This window comes from Drosophila suzukii, chromosome X (genome assembly GCF_043229965.1).
Source record: "Drosophila suzukii chromosome X, CBGP_Dsuzu_IsoJpt1.0, whole genome shotgun sequence".
Classification (NCBI taxonomy): Eukaryota; Metazoa; Arthropoda; class Insecta; order Diptera; family Drosophilidae; genus Drosophila; species Drosophila suzukii.
Window position 1 is genome coordinate 26,399,659 of NC_092084.1, and position 8,043 is coordinate 26,407,701.

Genomic DNA, 8,043 nt, shown 5'->3' on the forward strand with positions numbered 1-8,043 from the left:
CGACGAATCTAGTATACCCTTTTAATCTACGAGTGACGGGTAACGGAAAATTACCGCGACCCCTTTGTTTATGTAAAATGTGTTCTGTGATTTTTCAATCGCCCCTAAGTGTCTCAGAATTTACTTCTATGCGATCCCGACCCTTTTTGTTTTTGTGAAATGTGTTCTATCGCGCAGAAGTTACTAAGAAGTGACTTCTGGACGACAGGCGACAGAAATATTTCCCTTTTGCTTGTAGGGAATTTCGACACATATTCTCCTTGGCATTGTTGCTCAAAGATGCCGAGTCAATCTTGCCATGTCCGTCTGCCCCGCTGTCAGTCTGCTCGTATGAACGCTGAGATCTCAGAAATTAAAACAGCTAGAAAGTTTTAAAAGCTTTAAACACTTAAAAAAGCTTGTTAAAGCTATTTGAGTTATAACGTTTGAAGTTAACGTTCAAATGCTAGTGTGACCACGCCTTCTTAACCAAGCAAATCCCAGTAATATATTTGTCATATATATTTATATGTTGAAAAATACCAAAACTATCGAATAATGGAAATCGGACTACTGTATACTAAATACCGAAACAAGAAAATATGGCTTCACTCTATAATCCCACAATTCGGTATTTTAGGAGTTTTTACATATGCAAGGCGAAGGTATTTTCATTGGTGAATGGCCACTCCATTCGACCTGCTTCCATCTGCGCAATCGGAATCGAATCTCTCCCGTGGCATGTTCTCAACCTCCACGGCACAACTGGCATCGAATCTGAAATTAAATCCAATTAATGCTTACTGTATTTATATCAATTATTTTTATATTAAATCTAATAAATGAATATATAATAATAAATAAATCGAACGAATGAAAGCTATCACCTGATAAATTAGATAAAGCATCGATAACAGTATTATTTACAAATGGAGATAAAATAATGTGTATTTCATTGCAAAACCACTCCTCTAACTCCTTAATTGTAATAATATTATATGCTAAACCAAGAGCATTTCTGACTAAATCTCTTAACTCAATACTGGCCAATGCAACGGTTCTGTGATATCAGCACAGGCATAGTGACTTATGCAAAATTGACCGCATATACTAGGAAATATGTCACTTTCGCCATTAAAGAAGCGGAAGCACATAGTATAGTATGCAACAATATCTTAATCGTTAAATTCATTCAAAATGGCTTGAATAATAGCAATACTAACGTCGGTTATTATGCGTTTGCATATTGGCAGCTTTAACTTATAAACTTTACAAGACCTATTTTGCTCGCTTAAAAAGCGAACAATGTCATATGTAAAGTGATTCGAGTATTTCATTCGCTGCACAACACATCCCGTTGCATCTAAATGCAATGTATCCTTCTTGATATTGTTCACCAAAAGACTTATATGTTCTTTGTTCCACAAATACACTTCCAGTTTAGTTGATAGAAAATGAATGAAGTGCGAAAAATTCCTACATTTCATAAAAGGCGTCCTTAAAGGGATCTTTATAAAAATCCTTTTTTGTGTTTTCCTCTGATATAAAATTCCGGTAATAGGACCAATGCTTATTGATCATTTGATCATTACCAATTAGCGCCCTGTTTGTGTTGGCCAAATTTATCAATTTATTTCTAAATTCAAATGCAGTGCTGCCTTTAATTTCTATTTTGAAAAGATAACTGTTAACGGCCCTGCACTGAGTAGATTTTTTAAAGTTTATGGAATGCCTATATCCGATTCTATTCAAAAACATTTTTACATTTCCATTAAGAGATCCCTGAAACTTGTAAAAGTTGCAAGCGGGATCTTGACAACATGCATAGGCACAAATCGATTCCTTATTCAACCGCAAACTTTTAAAATTAATTGAACACGCATTATTAACAGAGAAAAAATGTTCTCTTATCACGTGCTATATGCTTTTTATTTGAAAACTTTGTGCTGCATTTCAACACTATTTCCATAAAATTCTGAATTTGCATTTCAGCTATTAAAATTTTAACCGGCTGTGGTAAGCTAATCTGACTTGGATCTAAATTCACCATTTCCACATCAACATTTAAATTCTTGTTGCGAAGCCGACAAGTTTTTCGAAGACATTTTAATGTAGCTTTGATATGACTTTCGTCAAACGGCATGGGAATCGAAGAATGACTTAAAGTAATATTAAGATCAATATTTATTTCGACTCCGTCTTTATCGCCATTGGAATTTGAGATATTAACTTCAGGAATATTTATTTTGTGATTTCTCTGATTTATTTTCTAATAAAAGTCTTTTTAAATTCAACTTTTCTAAAACTTTTTTGGAATTAAAGAAAATTTGCGTCTGCCATATTTTGGGAGCAATTTTTTGGTTAAAATAGCCACTATTGGCAACACAACAATTTTTAAGTAAAGACGTAAAAATTATTTCGTACTCGTTTTCTGACAAACGGCCTGACGTCCCTATTAGTCCTACCTCTAAAGCGGCTTGTATAGCCTTGGTCACGTTTAAAACTTTATTTCTGAAAACAAATATTGGTCTGTATTGGTCCCGGCAATACCTATCAATTGATCCAAAAAAAGTTTGCCACGCCCACTCTAACCCGCATAACGCTTAAATATGTCTGCCGCCCACTAAACCACACATTGAGATCACGGGTAGGTGGCGCATTTTAATCTCGCTTTACTGCTTGCATATCTCCATTTCCCTTTGGTCCCATTAGCTGAGTAACGGGTATCTGATAGTCGAGGCACTCGACTATAGCGTTCTTCCTTGTTCAATATTAGGCGACCAACAGTTGTCGATTGGCTCAATAAGTGTTGCACTTATCTAAATATTTATAATGTAATAACGAAATATTTTTTTGGTGTTTTTTAACACAATAACTCCTACGCTTGGAAATAACATTTTTTAATTAGTTCTGAATTTCGAATTTAATCTTATCAAAATCGGACGACTATATCATATAGCTGCCTAGGAACGATCGGAAAATTTGTGGGAAAATAGAATGAAACAAATTATAGCTTTGGTGTTTTTTAACATAAAACCTCCTACGCTTGAAAATACCATTTTATTATTAGTTCTGAATTTCGAAATTAACTTAATAATAATCGGACGATTATGTCAATTAGCTGCCGTAGGAACGATCGGAAAATGGGGGGGAAAATAATATGAAACAAATTATAGCTTCGGTGTTTTCTAACATAAAATCTCCTACGCTTGGAAATAACATTTTTTAATTAGTTCTGAATTTCGAATTTAATTTTATCACAATCGGACGACAATATCATATAGCTGCCCTAGGAACGATCTGAAAATTAGTGAAAAAATAATGTGAAACAAATTATAGATTCGGTGTTTTTTGACATATTATCTTATACTATAGAGAATATAATTTTTTGTATTGTTCAGAATTTCGTATTAAATTTAATAGTTATGACTGCAAGGGTATACAAACTTCGGAAATAACATTTTTTTAATTAGTTCTAAATTTTAAATTAAATTTTATCAAAATCGGGTGCCTATATCATATAGCTGCCATAGGAAAGATCGGAAAATTTGTGGGAAAATAATATGAAACAAATTATAGCTTTGGTGTTTTTTAACATAAAACCTCCTACGCTGGCAAACTTTTTTTGGATCAATCGATAGGTATTGACGAGACTAATACATTTCAGTTAAGAATTCTTTTTCTAGCATAAAAACTGTAGGCACCACAGTTTTGGGCGGCTTGAGGGCGTTAAAGTGGGAGTGGCACCCTGCTGAAGTAAACTTGCGTTGCGCAAGAAGCTCAGGAATCTGCATGCCAAATCCCAATAGCCTAGCTCTTAAAGTTTCCGAGATCTCAGAGTTAATCCGGACGGACATGGCTAGATCGACTCGGGTAATGATCCTGATCAAGAATATATACATATACTTTATGGGGTCCGAGACGCTTCCTTCTACCTGTTACATACTTTCCGACGAATCTAGTATACCCTTTTAATCTACGAGTGACGGGTAACGGAAAATTACCGCGACCCCTTTGTTTATGTAAAATGTGTTCTGTGATTTTTCAATCGCCCCTAAGTGTCTCAGAATTTACTTCTATGCGATCCCGACCCTTTTTGTTTTTGTGAAATGTGTTCTATCGCGCAGAAGTTACTAAGAAGTGACTTCTGGACGACAGGCGACAGAAATATTTCCCTTTTGCTTGTAGGGAATTTCGACACATATTCTCCTTGGCATTGTTGCTCAAAGATGCCGAGTCAATCTTGCCATGTCCGTCTGCCCCGCTGTCAGTCTGCTCGTATGAACGCTGAGATCTCAGAAATTAAAACAGCTAGAAAGTTTTAAAAGCTTTAAACACTTAAAAAAGCTTGTTAAAGCTATTTGAGTTATAACGTTTGAAGTTAACGTTCAAATGCTAGTGTGACCACGCCTTCTTAACCAAGCAAATCCCAGTAATATATTTGTCATATATATTTATATGTTGAAAAATACCAAAACTATCGAATAATGGAAATCGGACTACTGTATACTAAATACCGAAACAAGAAAATATGGCTTCACTCTATAATCCCACAATTCGGTATTTTAGGAGTTTTTACATATGCAAGGCGAAGGTATTTTCATTGGTGAATGGCCACTCCATTCGACCTGCTTCCATCTGCGCAATCGGAATCGAATCTCTCCCGTGGCATGTTCTCAACCTCCACGGCACAACTGGCATCGAATCTGAAATTAAATCCAATTAATGCTTACTGTATTTATATCAATTATTTTTATATTAAATCTAATAAATGAATATATAATAATAAATAAATCGAACGAATGAAAGCTATCACCTGATAAATTAGATAAAGCATCGATAACAGTATTATTTACAAATGGAGATAAAATAATGTGTATTTCATTGCAAAACCACTCCTCTAACTCCTTAATTGTAATAATATTATATGCTAAACCAAGAGCATTTCTGACTAAATCTCTTAACTCAATACTGGCCAATGCAACGGTTCTGTGATATCAGCACAGGCATAGTGACTTATGCAAAATTGACCGCATATACTAGGAAATATGTCACTTTCGCCATTAAAGAAGCGGAAGCACATAGTATAGTATGCAACAATATCTTAATCGTTAAATTCATTCAAAATGGCTTGAATAATAGCAATACTAACGTCGGTTATTATGCGTTTGCATATTGGCAGCTTTAACTTATAAACTTTACAAGACCTATTTTGCTCGCTTAAAAAGCGAACAATGTCATATGTAAAGTGATTCGAGTATTTCATTCGCTGCACAACACATCCCGTTGCATCTAAATGCAATGTATCCTTCTTGATATTGTTCACCAAAAGACTTATATGTTCTTTGTTCCACAAATACACTTCCAGTTTAGTTGATAGAAAATGAATGAAGTGCGAAAAATTCCTACATTTCATAAAAGGCGTCCTTAAAGGGATCTTTATAAAAATCCTTTTTTGTGTTTTCCTCTGATATAAAATTCCGGTAATAGGACCAATGCTTATTGATCATTTGATCATTACCAATTAGCGCCCTGTTTGTGTTGGCCAAATTTATCAATTTATTTCTAAATTCAAATGCAGTGCTGCCTTTAATTTCTATTTTGAAAAGATAACTGTTAACGGCCCTGCACTGAGTAGATTTTTTAAAGTTTATGGAATGCCTATATCCGATTCTATTCAAAAACATTTTTACATTTCCATTAAGAGATCCCTGAAACTTGTAAAAGTTGCAAGCGGGATCTTGACAACATGCATAGGCACAAATCGATTCCTTATTCAACCGCAAACTTTTAAAATTAATTGAACACGCATTATTAACAGAGAAAAAATGTTCTCTTATCACGTGCTATATGCTTTTTATTTGAAAACTTTGTGCTGCATTTCAACACTATTTCCATAAAATTCTGAATTTGCATTTCAGCTATTAAAATTTTAACCGGCTGTGGTAAGCTAATCTGACTTGGATCTAAATTCACCATTTCCACATCAACATTTAAATTCTTGTTGCGAAGCCGACAAGTTTTTCGAAGACATTTTAATGTAGCTTTGATATGACTTTCGTCAAACGGCATGGGAATCGAAGAATGACTTAAAGTAATATTAAGATCAATATTTATTTCGACTCCGTCTTTATCGCCATTGGAATTTGAGATATTAACTTCAGGAATATTTATTTTGTGATTTCTCTGATTTATTTTCTAATAAAAGTCTTTTTAAATTCAACTTTTCTAAAACTTTTTTGGAATTAAAGAAAATTTGCGTCTGCCATATTTTGGGAGCAATTTTTTGGTTAAAATAGCCACTATTGGCAACACAACAATTTTTAAGTAAAGACGTAAAAATTATTTCGTACTCGTTTTCTGACAAACGGCCTGACGTCCCTATTAGTCCTACCTCTAAAGCGGCTTGTATAGCCTTGGTCACGTTTAAAACTTTATTTCTGAAAACAAATATTGGTCTGTATTGGTCCCGGCAATACCTATCAATTGATCCAAAAAAAGTTTGCCACGCCCACTCTAACCCGCATAACGCTTAAATATGTCTGCCGCCCACTAAACCACACATTGAGATCACGGGTAGGTGGCGCATTTTAATCTCGCTTTACTGCTTGCATATCTCCATTTCCCTTTGGTCCCATTAGCTGAGTAACGGGTATCTGATAGTCGAGGCACTCGACTATAGCGTTCTTCCTTGTTCAATATTAGGCGACCAACAGTTGTCGATTGGCTCAATAAGTGTTGCACTTATCTAAATATTTATAATGTAATAACGAAATATTTTTTTGGTGTTTTTTAACACAATAACTCCTACGCTTGGAAATAACATTTTTTAATTAGTTCTGAATTTCGAATTTAATCTTATCAAAATCGGACGACTATATCATATAGCTGCCTAGGAACGATCGGAAAATTTGTGGGAAAATAGAATGAAACAAATTATAGCTTTGGTGTTTTTTAACATAAAACCTCCTACGCTTGAAAATACCATTTTATTATTAGTTCTGAATTTCGAAATTAACTTAATAATAATCGGACGATTATGTCAATTAGCTGCCGTAGGAACGATCGGAAAATGGGGGGGAAAATAATATGAAACAAATTATAGCTTCGGTGTTTTCTAACATAAAATCTCCTACGCTTGGAAATAACATTTTTTAATTAGTTCTGAATTTCGAATTTAATTTTATCACAATCGGACGACAATATCATATAGCTGCCCTAGGAACGATCTGAAAATTAGTGAAAAAATAATGTGAAACAAATTATAGATTCGGTGTTTTTTGACATATTATCTTATACTATAGAGAATATAATTTTTTGTATTGTTCAGAATTTCGTATTAAATTTAATAGTTATGACTGCAAGGGTATACAAACTTCGGAAATAACATTTTTTTAATTAGTTCTAAATTTTAAATTAAATTTTATCAAAATCGGGTGCCTATATCATATAGCTGCCATAGGAAAGATCGGAAAATTTGTGGGAAAATAATATGAAACAAATTATAGCTTTGGTGTTTTTTAACATAAAACCTCCTACGCTGGCAAACTTTTTTTGGATCAATCGATAGGTATTGACGAGACTAATACATTTCAGTTAAGAATTCTTTTTCTAGCATAAAAACTGTAGGCACCACAGTTTTGGGCGGCTTGAGGGCGTTAAAGTGGGAGTGGCACCCTGCTGAAGTAAACTTGCGTTGCGCAAGAAGCTCAGGAATCTGCATGCCAAATCCCAATAGCCTAGCTCTTAAAGTTTCCGAGATCTCAGAGTTAATCCGGACGGACATGGCTAGATCGACTCGGGTAATGATCCTGATCAAGAATATATACATATACTTTATGGGGTCCGAGACGCTTCCTTCTACCTGTTACATACTTTCCGACGAATCTAGTATACCCTTTTAATCTACGAGTGACGGGTAACGGAAAATTACCGCGACCCCCATGTTTATGTAAAATGTGTTCTGTGATTTTTCTATCGCCCCTAAGTGTCTCAGAATTTACTTCTATGCGATCCCGACCCTTTTTGTTTTTGTAAAATGTGTTCTATCGCGCAGAAGTTACT